At 32.5% G+C, this 17,470-nt stretch overlaps 1 long non-coding RNA gene and 1 pseudogene across 1 annotated transcript; both read left to right on the top strand.

The window, feature by feature from the left end:
• LOC141400955 (histone-lysine N-methyltransferase trr-like) overlaps positions 1-17,470 on the top strand; it is a 208,528-nt pseudogene that overhangs the window by 2,401 nt on the left and 188,657 nt on the right.
• LOC141401378 (uncharacterized) lies at positions 5,189-6,139 on the top strand. The gene is made up of 3 exons (XR_012412322.1): positions 5,189-5,344; positions 5,410-5,687; positions 5,754-6,139. It is a non-coding gene; the product is annotated as an uncharacterized lncRNA (long non-coding RNA).

The following is a 17,470-nucleotide window of genomic DNA, read 5'->3' as shown; positions in this document are numbered from 1 at the left end:
TCAGAACAGAACGACAAAATAATAAAAGAGCTCTAAAGATTGAAAACGAACGATCCAAAAAAATGAACAGCTGTTTAATTCTTGAAATGGCTTCTTTAATACGGACGCAGCGTTTTTCCATTTTGGCTGTAGCCACTTATAACTAAAGCTATGTTTACATTTACGAAATCCACTCGATTTCATCAGTCAAATCCATAGGTTAAACGTCAAATGAAATCCAATGGATTTCAGATGAGATTTCATTTGACGTTTGAGCTATGGAATTGACAGATGAAATCGAGTGGATTTAGTAAATGTAAACTTAGCATAAGCCAAAACATAGCGGAAATTACGAGGAATAATAAAGTATTAAAGAAGAAAATTTCCCCGAAAATAATGCATTCCTTCAATAGGTTATCTCAAGCTCTTTCGTGGACAATTCATTCTTCATTCTGTTGACATTTTTGCTGTTATTTTGGATCCTTCGGTAAAGAAATATTATTTTGTACAAGTAAAAACCATTATTTTTGCAATGTTGGCAGCCATAACCCTCTTTCATAGTAACTCTTGTGCCAGACTATGAAAATTTTCATGAAAATGTTTTGAGCTTATGGATAAGAAGGGAGAAAGGGAGCTCATTCACCTCCGCTCTCTCCTAAAAGCTAAAATATTTTCATGTTTTATTTTCAGTGTCTGGCACAAGAGTAAGCGTAGAATTTTGGTCGTACGAAGGGAGCATGACAGAACTACCAGGTAGTGGTAAATCCCTTATAAAAAAAATCCCTTTATAAAAAAAATTATTCTTGTTGTAATTTCCCCAACAACATAAAGAAAAGTCGTTTTCCCAGTTTTTACCACTTTTTACCCGCAAAGCGTTCCCTTACTTAAAAAAGCATACAATTTATATGATCGCAGCTCACCACTTTTACCATTTTTTGCCACTGTTACCATTTTTCAAAGTAAAGGAACAGACCAAAAGTTTTGACATAACATATTCAAAATTTTACGATGCCACTACCTGGGTAATTGTGCCATGGAAGGCAGTATGAAAACTTTTACAGTTTCAGTCGTCTCTAGATCGACGTCCATAGTAGAGTAAGTCCCAATTTACATTGGGCGAGTTTACTTGCGGCAATTGTCATTTTGTAGGAGAGGTGAGGCATATGGTAACCCTTTGCGTCTCAGCACCCTCTCTAACCTACAAACTGACAATTGCCGCAAGTAAACTCGCCTAATGTAAATTGGGACTAAAGTCATTAAATTGCTGTAGTAGGGAATTCAATTTAAGAACACCTAATTTCATGAAATTTTTTAATGAAATTCACGCTAGTGTGGACGCGAGTTCGCACACATTATACACTATATCAGCCCCGACACATTTTCGGCGGCTTATAAATTGTGCCTAACATTTGGATAACTGCTAGAGGCCGATATCGCCTGCGGGCTTCCGGTAACACGATAAATATCGTCCAGTTGCAAAATATGCCTGTAATAAAGAAAAACAAATTATGAAAATAAGTTACTGAGCAATTCTTACTACAAATGTAAAAAGACAAAACGAATGTTTGTTTTTATCTCCAACGTTTGTTTTTTGCTATATACACATAGCCCAGAAAGTCTGCGTTCACCTTACTACTTTTCAAAAACGATGCTAAAACTTTAATAAATAGGTAAATGAGATCAGTTTTTCTTTCATAAATATGTTATTGGCACTCTTTACTACCATAATAAAAAGAAAAATTCCAGAAAATATATTATTATTACGAAGATAACGGTAAAAAAGTGTTACAACTGCTAAATTAGAGCCCCAAAAAGTCTGACTATGTCCGATTTGAAACCATTTCATAAATTTTTCACATTTTAGAAATTTCAAAATTTTGCAAAAAAAAAAAAAACTTAAAAAGACAAAGAACATAATTTGTTTCTTGTTAATTATAATAACAGCAATGTGTTTGCATCCATAAAAAGTAATTTGTATACAAAAAATAATAAAAGTGATTTCGAACTATGTACATCTTTGTTTGTAGCCAAAGAAGTAGTTGAATCATAAGTTTGTTGTGATTTATTCACTACAAAGAACTAATGCAAGATGTGTGCTTAAGAAGTAAATTAGACAGTATCCTCACTGCACCATGCCCTTGTAAAAATCATGACTTCTTTCACGTAAAAAGATGTAGTCCGAAATCACTTGCACTCATGATTTAACTACTTCTTTGGCTACAAACATTTTGCTGGGTTAACTTAAAAAAGTAAGTTATTTCAAGAATGGAAAACAAGGGCAAAGAAATTGGCATCGATAAAAAGAAAATTCTAGGTAAATAATGGAAAATGCTATCGAAATATTGGCGAAACTGTAGGTAGAACATATTAGTCTATACATAGAGTGATAATTAACTATAAACAAATCGGAATTTTGAAGTCAAAGCCCAGATCTGGACGGTCAAAGCTCAGTTTTGGACGTTCAAAAATACTATCAGAACGGGAGGAGCGTAACATAACTAATATAGTTAAAACAAACAGTCCGATAATTGCTTCGAAAATTGTTGAAAATGTGAAAATGGCATCCAAAAAAAGTATTTGTGTACAAACCGCCAGAAAAATACTGCATAAAGCTGGATATCACGGTATAGTCGCACGGCGAAAGCCGTACATATCACTAGTGAACAGGCAGAAGCATATTGAATTTGCTAATGAATACATAAACAAGCCTCCAGTATTCCGCAATCAAGTCATATTTTCGAACGAAAGCATGTTCTATATGTTTGCAATGAAAGGACATCAAACTGTGTGGAAAAAGCTCGAACAGCGCTTGAAAAACAAAATCTTGTTTTAGGCGAGGCGAGGGTGCTGTTTTGGTTTGGGGGTGTGTAGAAGCTTCTGGAGTGGGCCAACTTGTATTTATTGAGTCGACAATGGACAAGTATGGTTACCTAAACATCATGAAGCGCAATTTTAACCAAAATGCAGAAGAACTTGGTTTAGCTACTGTGACAGTTACTTTTTATTTTTTTTTTAAAAGCGGAAATGGTACGGTGTTCTTGGCCATGGCTTAGCTCGCCGGATGGGGGAGTTCTTTTGTCCGCTGAAACTGCACACTTAATTTTTTTTTTTTTGTACCAAGCATTGATAATTCTTTATAAAAAAATTATTTTTAGATTTAATAAAAATGAATGAATTTAAAGTCTATTTAAATTCAAATTACAAAAATTGAAACGGATGTATTCCACAACTTACTCTTATTGCCATTCAAATTAAATGCAAATGCTGATTCGATTTTCAATTTGAGGTATAGATGTCGTGCCTCAGCGGCTGCCCACCCCAAATGACTGTATTGTCAATCATCCATGATATTTTCTTTGCCACTATTTTTTTATGAAAATATCCCTTACACAAACCTATCTATCTGACAACAGGATTCAGCCCATTATTTTACAAACCAAATTAAAACATTTTTGTTTAGGTTTTCATTGCGAAATTCAACTATTAGGTAACATGTATTTTAATTTCGTGATTTTGTTTAAACAATCAATAATATCTTGTAATAGTTTTATGTTACAAGAAAAATAAATATTTACTTGATCTAAACATACTTATAATAATAGTTTTATATTTTTACAAACCAATGGTTGCAGTATTTAACTATAATCGTTGAATGTATTTAGTGTTATTTTTTTATTACTTATTTCATTCTAATTCTTATTTCATATATTGTACATATATTTAGTTTATAATTCGACTTGCGTATTTATTATTATTATTTTTTTTTTTTTTTTGATAGTTAATTTTGGTTTTCCTTTTTATATATATATTTTTTTGTTATATATTAACCTAATTAATATTGTGATTATGAATGTAAATTTTTTTGATTTTTTTCATGAATTTATATATACGATTCTTGCTTTCTTTGTATTTTATTTTAAGAATTAAAAGTTACTTTGTTCATATTGTTTCTTTTACGATTCTGTATTTTAACTTTCGCTATCTAAATACAATTACCGCCTTAAAATAGGCTTTATCAGCATATATGAAATTTTTAATTGTGCTAGTAACAATTATCAAATTGAATTTACAAGGAATGAAAAGCACGTGTATATCTAAAGATTTGAGATTACTTAAAAAGGTTATGTACAAAGGTCAAGTATCAAGGTTATGGACCAAGAACACATACAAATTTGTAAAGTAGGGTTAATTCTTTGTGCTGATGTACAAATTTCTTCTATTCTTTCCACTTTCAATACTTTTTAATTATGATTGCAGCATGTAAAGCATAAGTTATGGCATTTAGTTTTTGGCATTTGTGCTTTCTATATTTGGGTTGGTGTACTCACTGTAATATTAGCTTGAATATGTTTTGGGACAACATGAAAGTTTTTTATCGGGATATGTGGTGATCCCACGTGGCGATTATCACGTTGCTTGACGCCAAGCCTGCTTTTTCCAAATATCGATTTTGGTAGCAATTGTGGATTTCGACCACAATATCCTATTTTAATGGATTTAATAATGTATGGGTGGATTTAATAACGATAAAAAGCTAGGGAATTTTCCATATGAATATAATCTTACCCGACTTGTTATTTTAGTATAGAACAAAAAAATGCTAAAGCAATTTGTTTCTCCCTTCTAAAGCTAGTGCTCAGATTTGATGTGTGATTTTCTGTGAATTAAAGTATCTTCACTAGGGTAAGTTGCACTTAATTCTCATATGCAGATGTATTTTCTTTTTAACTTTGTATTATTTTATGTCACCGTTCAAGTTTTTATTCAAGATTATATTTTTTTAATGTTCACCTTACAAGCTCAAGTTGACAATGATCACGTTTTCTTTAACATAAGTTTGAAATATATCATGATGACATTCATGACATTGCTGCTACCTATACACATGTAGTTGACTTCTTCATGATAAATTCTATTTAGTGCAATTCAGATTCATATCCCGTGATTGTAGGGAGGTACAGTAGATGGCGCTTTCGCGTTGTTATTTTTGTCGATAAAACTACTTTAATTTTGACGTATGTCATATAAATAAATTATTATTTCTATTTACAAAAACAAATTAAACAATACGTAAATCATTATATTATGTGTAGTACGTTAAATGTTACGGTTGACTATTCATTCAACAGAATGTGGCAATATTTAATTTGGTTGCACCATCGATACATAAATTGTCGTTTTCCAACACTAATAGGACAGACTTCACTTGCTGACTGCAATGTAAATAAACACAGCTGGCTGTCACAAAGCCAATTATTTTTTTGAAGCCTGTGAAAAATAAAATAATTGGGAATCTGCAGCAAGTTTGTTATGAAAAACAATACATATTTTGGCATGTGCAGTTGATCATTACTTTGGAATGTGGGTAAGCAGGTATGAATTGACAATGAGTAGATATTTCTCATATATCTTACTCAATTTCAATTACAGATATACTTATGGTTGAAGTCTCTGTGATCTTGTTTTTATCCCATTGGCAAATGGTTTGTGTTGTACAACAATGGTGGTCAGGTAGATGTTTGCAGCTTTTTATATGTTCGCAGCAAATTATTAGTGAATCCATTGGAAAACGTGCATACTAGAAATGTGGAATGGTTACATTATCTGCAAGCAAAAAAAAAAAACAAACAGGGGTTGTAACATAATGGAATCTATTCGATGGGTACAACACAATGTCACAACAAGGTTTCACTGGAATCTCTAAACAGGTGATTCTTTTTATAATTTCATCCCCCTCTATTTATTAAACATACATATGTTTCATTTATTTTCAGGTATAAGTTGTCCGATTGAATTGAAATCCTAGCTTTGAAAAGTCTATTGTGTGACAAGTTATATTTTGTGATGTGTGTGTATGTGTTTTAATAGATCTCATTTAACTCATTGTGAGATTATTTGCTGACAGATAAATACTCCGGAATATAAATAAAAAAATTTAATGCTGGTTGTATGGCATAATTTTATTGACTGTTATAATAAAGAAGCATGAATTGGTGTTGTAAATACCACTGAAACACAAGACCAATTTTTAGAAGTCAATGGTTATGTTTGTTGTTTAAGTCTTTTGTATTGGGTCTTATGTACTAAGTACAATGGTGAAAGTTCTTTGTAAGTGAATTCTATTTTAATATGTGATACTGAATAAATTTGTTTAAATTGATTCGTACTGTTTATTTGGGTAAATTCTTATGGTAAGCATGCAATTTTTCAGGTGTATTACTGCTTTAAATGTTGGGCATGTATTGTACCAATTAGATTTCCTTTAATGTTTTCAATTTCATAGTAGCAGTTGCCGAGGGCTTTTCTTACCCTGCACTTTAACCATGGCTTGCAAAATTTAGCATTTATGCCCTTTGCAAAATTACTTTGGGCAAAATTTTTTCTATAAATTTCTTGGCCAGGTTTAAAAGTAACTATGCGAGATCTCTTATTGTATGATCTTGTGTTTCGCTCATATGCCTGATGAATTCTACTATTGATCTTTTTGTGTAACACCTGCATATAATCTGCCTTTGGTAAAATGGATATTTCGCCATCTTCCAAGGCACCTAATTTCCTTAAAATTGCATAGGCATCCGCGTGAGTGATCATGTTATAGCCCGTTAGGGCAAAATAAGGCGATGTGCCAATGGAGGAATGTATCGTTGATCGCAGGGCATTTTCTATTTTTGATAGATTCTCGTCCCACTTTGTTTGATCAGTGTCTAAATAGCTTCTAATACCACTTAGTATTGTCTGATTGACACGTTCGCTGGCGTTTGCCTGCGGTGCGTGTATAGCTGTACGAACATGCTTGATACCAAATAAATTTAGCAGGTCTTTGAATGCCTCCGAGGTAAATTGCTTACCATTGTCAGAGTGTATGCATTCTGGCACTCCGAATTTATAAAAAATCTCATCCACTAAAAATTTATTAACGTGGGCTACGGTTGCTTTAGCCATTGCTTTCAATATGACAAATTTGGTCTTATGGTCGAGAACTATAAATATGAAGGTTTTGCCCGATTTGCTTCGAGGATATGGCCCTAGAAAGTCGATGTAAATTTTTTGAAATGGGCGTTGAGTAATTACCTCACTTCCCATTGGTGGTCTTAAAACTTGCCTTGGGTGTTTGGTTTCTTTGCAAGCGACACAGTTATTAACATATTCTTTTATGTGTATTACCATTGATGGCCAATAGAAATACTCCCTTACATTATGTAAGGTTTTTGCTATCCCACCATGACATGTATTTACATCGTGTGATCTTTTTATTATTCCATTGGTTAAGCTTTCCGGAAGCCATATTCTCCAGCAATCGTCTTCGTTTTCTACGTCCAGGCTATTAAATTTCACTCTTTTATATACAATACCGTCAGATACTTTCAAGTCAGGAAGTCGGTCTCTATTTTCTTCAATTGTATCAATCAGTGTTAAATAGGATGGGGTTTTAAACTCTAACGAATCAAAATTTATTATTGATGAGGTATTAACCGCAATTTCCTCCATATTTAGACGCGATAGCATATCCGGGACGACATTTTTTGTTCCTTTTCTATGCTCAATTGAGAATTTATAACCTTGGAGTTTTAAACTCCATCTAGCCAATCTTCCATTAAGGTCTTTTTGCCTCATGAGCCATTGTAGGCTTGAGTGATCCGTAATAACGGTGAACTCCATTAACTCTATATACTGTCTAAAGCGTTCTATAGCTAATAATACAGCTAGACATTCCTTCTCTGTTGTGGAATAATTTCTTTGGGCACTGTTTAGTTTCTTCGAGAAGTACTCTATTGGATGTTCTTCATCCTGTTCATCTCTCTGAAACAAAACAGCACCCACTCCAACATTAGAAGCATCGCACTGCACGAAAAATGGTCTGGAAAAATTTGGACTTGACAATATTGGACTGGAAACTAAACATAATTTAAGTTTCTCAAAAGATTCCATCGCCTGAGGTGTCATAACGAATTTTGCCGATTTTTTTAATGTATCTGTCAGTGAAGCTGTTAGTGTGGAAAAGTCGTGGATGAACCTACGGTACCATCCGACTGTACCTAGGAATTTACGAACATCTTTTTGGTTCTTTGGAGGTTTTATGTTTACGATGGCTTCTATTTTGCTGGGATCGGGTTTTAATTTTCCAGCTCCAACAATATACCCAAGGTACCTCAATTCCTGGTAACAAAACTTCGACTTTTCCATATTTATAGTAAGGCCCGCGTTTGTCAAACGAGTTCCTACTGTCCTTAACATGTTTATGTGTTCCTCAAAGTTTTGCGATACAACCAGCAGATCATCAAGGTACACAAATACTCGGTCTTTCAACTCTGGAGGAATCACTTTGTCCATGAGTCGACACATCCTTTGAGCAGCATTACACAGTCCAAAGGGCATTACCTTGAATTGGTAATGTGGTCTTCCTTGGACTGTGAATGCCGTCAAGGGGCGACTAGATTCCTCCAGAGGAATTTGCCAAAATGCGTCCTTGAGATCTATTGCTGAAATGTAAAAGGTATCACCCAGTCTTGCCAAAAGACCGTCGATATTCGGCAGTGGATATGCGTCTTTTCGGGTAACTTTGTTAAGTTCCCTCGCATCCAGGCATAACCGATTTTTATTTGGCTTTATAACCAGAGTGACCCTATTATTCCATTCGGCATTCTGCGCAACTTCAATGACGTCAAGATCGATCATTCGATCTAGTTCGTCATACATCAACTTTTGAACGGCAGGACTTACGGGGTAATATCTCATTTTTTTGGGAGGAGCATTCCCAACGTCAATTTTATGTTGCTCCAAATGTGTTTTGCCTAAGCCGTACTTGGTGTAACACCTGAATGAAAGTTTTGCATTTTCTAACATAATGCTTTGGTCACGTGTTAAGGTATGTATTTTCTTGTCTTCTTCACTGACTAAAACTTCACTAATTTCTGACTGAAATGTGATCTTAATATTCAATTGCCTCCAGAAATCATAACCTAATATAAGGGTTTGTTTAAGATTTGGCACAAGATAGAAGGTCATGTTTGCAACTTTGCCTCCACATTTCACCATAGCCATAATCTTGCCTATTATCTGTTGATGTTTTCCATCTGCAGTTTTTATGGATGATTTAAAGTTCAAGATTTCGGCCTTCATTTTTTTGGCATTTTCTAAGCAGTCATGGCCTAAGCAGCTAACAGAAGCACCACTGTCCATTAATCCAGTGAGTTCAATGTCATTTATTTTAACGGTCATATATGGTCTTATATCATTATTAACATCTATACATGATGAAGCTATTTCCTGTCTCTCTTTTTTTCTTTTTATATATCCATTTCTTGCTTTTTCTACTTTTTTACTTATTACAGGTTTGAAATCTTTAAATATTTCATTCCTTTTTCTATTATACGACTCTAGTCGTTCTTCGTATGGAACAATTGGTTTTAATTTTCTTATATTGTTTTGTGGCAGAATGGGTTTTGTAAGGATTTGGTTTTGAATTATTGTATGATTGTCTTGACGAGAGGATTCTACTGGGATTGTTCTTTGGGCGAACATGGGTTCCCAGGCTTTCCCATGCTCCTGTTGTGGTTTCCCACACAGTTCGGACAATTGGGTGACGTTACCCCATCGAACCCACATCTATAACAGAAAATGTTCCTTTGTTCTAAGGAACAATCTATGAAACAATGCCCTGACTTTTTACAATTCCAACAAATGGTTTGTCTACTTATTCCATTGTTGTTATATAAGGCTTCTATTGCATGATTCTGATCAGTATTCTCAGTTTGTTGGAAATCAAGTTCGTGTAGACGTCTGAAGTTGTTTTGTTGCTGACGGTAAGCAACCCGTTTGGCTATGTTAGCCTCCGCTCTTCTACACTCTTCTAATAACTCGTCAATAGTTTCAATATATTTAGGATAGACTAATTGTACCAATCCTTCTTTTAAATTGTCTTTTATTATTCGGACAATTTCGTATTCGTTAATAGGGAATCGCATTTGGTTTTTAAGGCGGATTATCTCAGATATAAATAAGTCAGCACTTTCCGACGGCTGCTGTCGCCGGTCTATGATTTTTCTCTGAATTTCGAAATCGCTTTCGAAATTCCTGAACTTTTTAATAAGATTATACTTGAGATTATCCCACTGGCATACTGGATTTTGTTGACGAAATTGCCATATCCAGTCATATGCTCTCCCAGACAGTAAGTGGTGGAAACCTTTAACGAATACGTCCCAAGGACAGTTGTAGTCGTATCTTAATGCCTCTGCTCTAAAGATAAACTCCTCTATACTAATGGATTTAGAAGACCCGTCAAACTTAAGACCCCATTTTTGAAGTTGTAGAGGCGTAATGGGTTTATACGCAAAAGCATAGTTCTGGTTTATGTTTTGAGGAATATTTTGCCTACCACTATGTAAATTATGTTGTCCGGAATGTTGATGTTGTCGAGAGTAGGGTCTTTCTTGCTCTCGGTCTTCTCTTATTTGTTCCTGGGTACTATTGAGTGAATTGTTTCGTACTGTTTCAAAAGAACTCCTTACAGCTTGAGGTATCATTTCTACAAGTTTGTCCTCCAACGTCCTTAATGTATTTGTCTGTGAAACCCTAATAGATGCATCAATGTATTCTCTTAAACTAGGACCGTTTGAACTATTTATAGGAACATCTAGATTAATATTTTCGCTTATGGGTTGAAGTCTCGATTCTTCATATTCTCTTCTAACTTCTTGAGCTGTTAAGCTGTTAAATGTGGGCCTAGTTAGAGAACTAGTAGACTCGGGGGAAGAAGTTGTTTGAGGACCAGATGTTAGTGGAAGTTGCAGTGACATTAAAGGTGGTATACCTGTTGCTATAATTGTTCTGTTTACATCTTGTGCATTCTCTATTGAGTTGTTAATACTGTTATTAACATTTTGTGCAGTAGTAGGCACTGAATGGGAAACTGTTGGTCCATTTCTGGCCAAATTTGAAGTGCTAGCACCGGAATTGTTTTTACTTGCTATCCTTTCGGAAAATCTTTTATTAGATGTTGAATTGTCATTGGAAGCCATTTTAGAAGAGACGAACACTTCTGTTTCAAAACAAAATTTTATGTATATAGACTATTGATGCCAAAAATTAGTTGGAATATTAGAAAGTTACTAATGTAAATTGTATCAAATATACGAATATAATTAATTTAAGATGTTTAATATTCTGATTTATAAACATATATATATATATATATATATATATATATATATATATATATATATATATATATATATATATATATATATAATTTTTTTAATATAATTTTGATATATTTTTATATACTTTTTGGTATGGTTTTTTTGATTGTTATTTTTTTGTGTAATAGAATTTTGTTGTTTTTTTTATATGATAATAATTTGGGCTGAATATATTTGTTATCAGATAGATAATGATTTATTATATATTATATTAGGAAGTTGAAAACTGATTTTTTTGTTTTAATATATTATTTTTTTCTAAATTTAATTAGATAATTAATTTATTAGAAACTTAACAGTTTTTTTAATACCTTAATATGGTTTTATATTCATAATAAAACTATTAAAGTAAGGCATTTGTTTTAACTTTAACATTGTTGTTGTTTTGTTTCATATAGGCATGATACACATTTTATTAGAGTTATTATGGAATACAATTTAGATGAAAATTTATTTTAAATGTTATAATTCCATTCAAATTTAGATAATATTGTTTTTCGAAAAAAAAAGAACTAACATTAATTTAGCTATATAGCCTACAAATGTGTTTCTTTACGAAATACTATATCACTTCACTCAAATGGTAACCCTAATGTGATGAAATCCACACATCATTACAACTTAGCATGGTATTAATTGATACCTTCTTGGATACTGATTTGTAAAATATCATCTCATATAGAGTTTGGGTTATTTGGAAATCAACAAAATGTTATATGCTCGAAAGTTGGGCGCCATAAATGTGACAGTTACTTTTTATTTTTTTTTTAAAAGCGGAAATGGTACGGTGTTCTTGGCCATGGCTTAGCTCGCCGGATGGGGGAGTTCTTTTGTCCGCTGAAACTGCACACTTAATTTTTTTTTTTTTGTACCAAGCATTGATAATTCTTTATAAAAAAATTATTTTTAGATTTAATAAAAATGAATGAATTTAAAGTCTATTTAAATTCAAATTACAAAAATTGAAACGGATGTATTCCACAACTTACTCTTATTGCCATTCAAATTAAATGCAAATGCTGATTCGATTTTCAATTTGAGGTATAGATGTCGTGCCTCAGCGGCTGCCCACCCCAAATGACTGTATTGTCAATCATCCATGATATTTTCTTTGCCACTATTTTTTTATGAAAATATCCCTTACACAAACCTATCTATCTGACAACAGGATTCAGCCCATTATTTTACAAACCAAATTAAAACATTTTTGTTTAGGTTTTCATTGCGAAATTCAACTATTAGGTAACATGTATTTTAATTTCGTGATTTTGTTTAAACAATCAATAATATCTTGTAATAGTTTTATGTTACAAGAAAAATAAATATTTACTTGATCTAAACATACTTATAATAATAGTTTTATATTTTTACAAACCAATGGTTGCAGTATTTAACTATAATCGTTGAATGTATTTAGTGTTATTTTTTTATTACTTATTTCATTCTAATTCTTATTTCATATATTGTACATATATTTAGTTTATAATTCGACTTGCGTATTTATTATTATTATTTTTTTTTTTTTTTTTGATAGTTAATTTTGGTTTTCCTTTTTATATATATATTTTTTTGTTATATATTAACCTAATTAATATTGTGATTATGAATGTAAATTTTTTTGATTTTTTTCATGAATTTATATATACGATTCTTGCTTTCTTTGTATTTTATTTTAAGAATTAAAAGTTACTTTGTTCATATTGTTTCTTTTACGATTCTGTATTTTAACTTTCGCTATCTAAATACAATTACCGCCTTAAAATAGGCTTTATCAGCATATATGAAATTTTTAATTGTGCTAGTAACAATTATCAAATTGAATTTACAAGGAATGAAAAGCACGTGTATATCTAAAGATTTGAGATTACTTAAAAAGGTTATGTACAAAGGTCAAGTATCAAGGTTATGGACCAAGAACACATACAAATTTGTAAAGTAGGGTTAATTCTTTGTGCTGATGTACAAATTTCTTCTATTCTTTCCACTTTCAATACTTTTTAATTATGATTGCAGCATGTAAAGCATAAGTTATGGCATTTAGTTTTTGGCATTTGTGCTTTCTATATTTGGGTTGGTGTACTCACTGTAATATTAGCTTGAATATGTTTTGGGACAACATGAAAGTTTTTTATCGGGATATGTGGTGATCCCACGTGGCGATTATCACGTTGCTTGACGCCAAGCCTGCTTTTTCCAAATATCGATTTTGGTAGCAATTGTGGATTTCGACCACAATATCCTATTTTAATGGATTTAATAATGTATGGGTGGATTTAATAACGATAAAAAGCTAGGGAATTTTCCATATGAATATAATCTTACCCGACTTGTTATTTTAGTATAGAACAAAAAAATGCTAAAGCAATTTGTTTCTCCCTTCTAAAGCTAGTGCTCAGATTTGATGTGTGATTTTCTGTGAATTAAAGTATCTTCACTAGGGTAAGTTGCACTTAATTCTCATATGCAGATGTATTTTCTTTTTAACTTTGTATTATTTTATGTCACCGTTCAAGTTTTTATTCAAGATTATATTTTTTTAATGTTCACCTTACAAGCTCAAGTTGACAATGATCACGTTTTCTTTAACATAAGTTTGAAATATATCATGATGACATTCATGACATTGCTGCTACCTATACACATGTAGTTGACTTCTTCATGATAAATTCTATTTAGTGCAATTCAGATTCATATCCCGTGATTGTAGGGAGGTACAGTAGATGGCGCTTTCGCGTTGTTATTTTTGTCGATAAAACTACTTTAATTTTGACGTATGTCATATAAATAAATTATTATTTCTATTTACAAAAACAAATTAAACAATACGTAAATCATTATATTATGTGTAGTACGTTAAATGTTACGGTTGACTATTCATTCAACAGAATGTGGCAATATTTAATTTGGTTGCACCATCGATACATAAATTGTCGTTTTCCAACACTAATAGGACAGACTTCACTTGCTGACTGCAATGTAAATAAACACAGCTGGCTGTCACACTACGAAATTTTGGTTGCAACAACATAACGTTTCAAAGCATACTGCTGAGATTTGGCTCCTATATAATGCCCAGATCTGGGGTTTGACGTAAAAATTCCGGTTTGTTTATAGTTAATTATCACTCTATGTATAGACTAATATGTTCTACCTACAGTTTCGCCAATATTTCGATAGCTTTTTCCATAATTTACCTAGAATTTTCCTTTTATAGATGCCAATTTCTTTGCCCTTGTTTTCCATTCTTAAATATTTTACTTTTTTAAGTTAAGTGTGCAAGCGACCTTACAGAATGACCAGTTGTGACAATAAGTCTGTCTGGTTACTTTCCCAGCAAGAATTGTCCAGCAAGAACTTTCTCAGAGAGTAAGGGGTTTTTATTCTCTTTTGCTAGAAAATTTTAAAAAGTAAACAGACACCTTCCCAGCAGAAACCAGCAAGCAATCAGCTGACTTGCCAAAACATAACAATTTGTCCGCCAACATAGGAAGCAAACACGTTGTATTTTATTAAAAATAAAAAAGAAAATGAAACAAAAAAGGATTTTTCCACTTTACAAATTTGTTCTCCATAAAACAGTACAATTAGACTATGCTATTTCCACAATAAAATTGTTTTTAATGTTCACAAACATAAATCAACAAAAAACTAAAAACATCTGATTGATTGTTTTCAGGAAGAAGAAGAACTTGCAAGTGCTTGCTAGAAGAAATTTGTCCAGCAAGAATTTGCACACTCTCAGTGAAAGAACTGTCAAAATGTCTCTCTCGAATAGCTCTCTTTTGCTGGTTTTTTGTGTTAACAGACGAATTCCAGCAACAATTGGTACAAGCATAGACTAATTAAGCAGAGACTACGAACGCTCCCATTTTTCATTCTCCACCAGATGTCGCACGAATCGATTTGGGGCTAGTCATCTGACTCAAGCCAGACTGGGGCTAGTCAAATGACTCAACTTCGAAAACAATTTATTTGTTTTTCTACCAATTAGGGTCTCTGTTTGCAAACTTCTCCACTTTAAAATGTACTTTACATATGAAATTAACTATAACACTTTTTTTGATAGGCATATAGTTGGTAAATGTTAATATTTTTAGGAGTTTTCGTTTGAGTGAAACAAGTAGCTGTCACTCAAACCACAAACATGCGTAAACGACATCTGTCTCGCCGCAGAAAAATGGTGAGAGCCATTCTTTGTCTCTACATTAATTAGTCTATGGTACAAGTTGTTACAAATTTTAGGGTAACCAGACACAGCTAATATTGATTAAAAATGGGAGAAAACTGAAAAAAAATTCAAAAAAAACTAACGGTATTATTGCAATGCAAAATACAAAGTGAACGCAGACTTTTTGGGGCTCTAAGGTAGCAGTTGTAACACTTGTTTACCGTTATCTTCGCAATAATAATATACATATTTTCTGGAATTTTACTTTTTATTTTGGTACTAAAGAGTGCCAATAACATATTTGTGAAAGAAAAACTGATCTCATTCACATACAGTTAGTCAACTAAATTATTGCAAAACCAAAGTATTACAAAATTTTAAATAGAACATCATTTTATTTTTATAAATGAATATCATTATTAATATTTTTGTTAACAATACAATTCTTACACATGTTTATTAATATAATAAAATAAAAAGTAGCTAAATTTCACTAAACATTTTCTTAAAATTAACAAAAATGAGTACAACTCATTATTTGCACTGTCAACTAAAGAATTGCAAAATTCACAACTTTTCAGTTTTTCACGGTATTTTTCGAAAAGTTGGTTTTAATATTTCCTATGCCCACATTTGGCATCAAAAACAGCTTGTAAACGTATCTGAATTTAATAAATAAGTTTCGGAATGTCATATTCCAATGGTATTTTTTAGCCATTCTTCTTTATTGCATTTTATTTAGTCCCACAGGTTAGTAGGCGACCTATTCCCGACTTTTTTTCTTAAGGTGTACCCATGAATTCTCGATGTTGGGTTAATATTTAAGCTTTGGAATCGGGTGTCAATGAATTTGGTGCAGTTGTATAACAACCAAGTCCTACATAAATACGATTTATGCGTTTGGTCGTTGTCTTGGTAGTATTCATATTGCAAATTTTTGCATTTTCGGGGTCAACAGGTCCAAATTTCTTCACGTTTTTTGTTAAATAATTTTTAAAACGCGTAAATAAACGTACTCTGTCATTGTTTCCTTCAAAATCTGGATGTCACCAACGTCACTGCTACAACCCAATACCATAATTGACAGTTTTCCGAACTTTGCGGTATGCTTTAAATTCTTGTTTTCCATGGTTATAAAGGGGTTTCGCAGTACTTTTTGAGGCCCATCGTGATAGTACAACATAATTTTAGTCTTATCAGAAAATATAAAGTCATCCCTATACTTAAGATGGCATGAAAAGTTGTCTGTAACAAGTCTGAATAGTTTCTATATGTAGTGCTGGGAGTGCAACAGTTTTTACCTAGTCACTCCTGATGAAGGCTTGTTATTATGTAGCACTTTTCTGACTTTTCCATGTGAAACACTTACTCCGAATTCTATTTTAATTAGAAAAAGCAATTATCTGGTGCTGCTTGGGGGTCTTTCGTCAATTTCCTTAACACGTTCGCGGACGTGAATGCTATAGCATTCCGATGCAAAATGACGTGAATGCTATAGCATTCACATTGTCAGCCAATATTTGTTCATTTACTTGTATATAATCTTAAGTGTTGGTGATTAATATACATAATACGATTTATTTCAACAAATTAGATTCTATAATAAATAAAAAATAATAATAATAATCAATAATTAATAAATAAAAACAAAAAAACTAATTTCGAAAATAATTGGGTGTCATCTTTTTCACCTCCCAGAATTTGCTTGCGTCCGCGAACGTGTTAATCAGTCTCCTGCCAATTCGTGGATTTACTACTTTTGGCCTACAATGTGACGTCTTTAGTTTGAACCTGCCTTCTCTCTCGGTGCGGTATATGATGTTGCATATAGTTATCAGCTTATGAGAGGTGATTTTAGCGAATTCTCTTGCGGATTTACCATTATTATAATTGGAACAGACCAAATGTAGCATATTTTTCGAAATCCGTTTACCTGAGTTTCACTTTTTCTCAATATACCCCGCCTATGTTACACACAAAACAATTAATTTATGATAAAAAATTATGGGTTTACATGTCCACATACCATAAAATCATAAAAATCCTTAATTGAAAAAAAAATCGCTGGGAAAATCCCACGATTTTATTGCACATTCATTCATTTTGCAATTATTTAGTTGAC

Source organism: Musca autumnalis, unplaced genomic scaffold (assembly GCF_047663935.1).
Source record: "Musca autumnalis isolate F117 unplaced genomic scaffold, ASM4766393v1 scaffold_4, whole genome shotgun sequence".
NCBI lineage: Eukaryota > Metazoa > Arthropoda > Insecta > Diptera > Muscidae > Musca > Musca autumnalis.
Note: the sequence above shows the minus strand (reverse complement) of the source record. Positions and strands in the feature narration are given on the sequence as shown.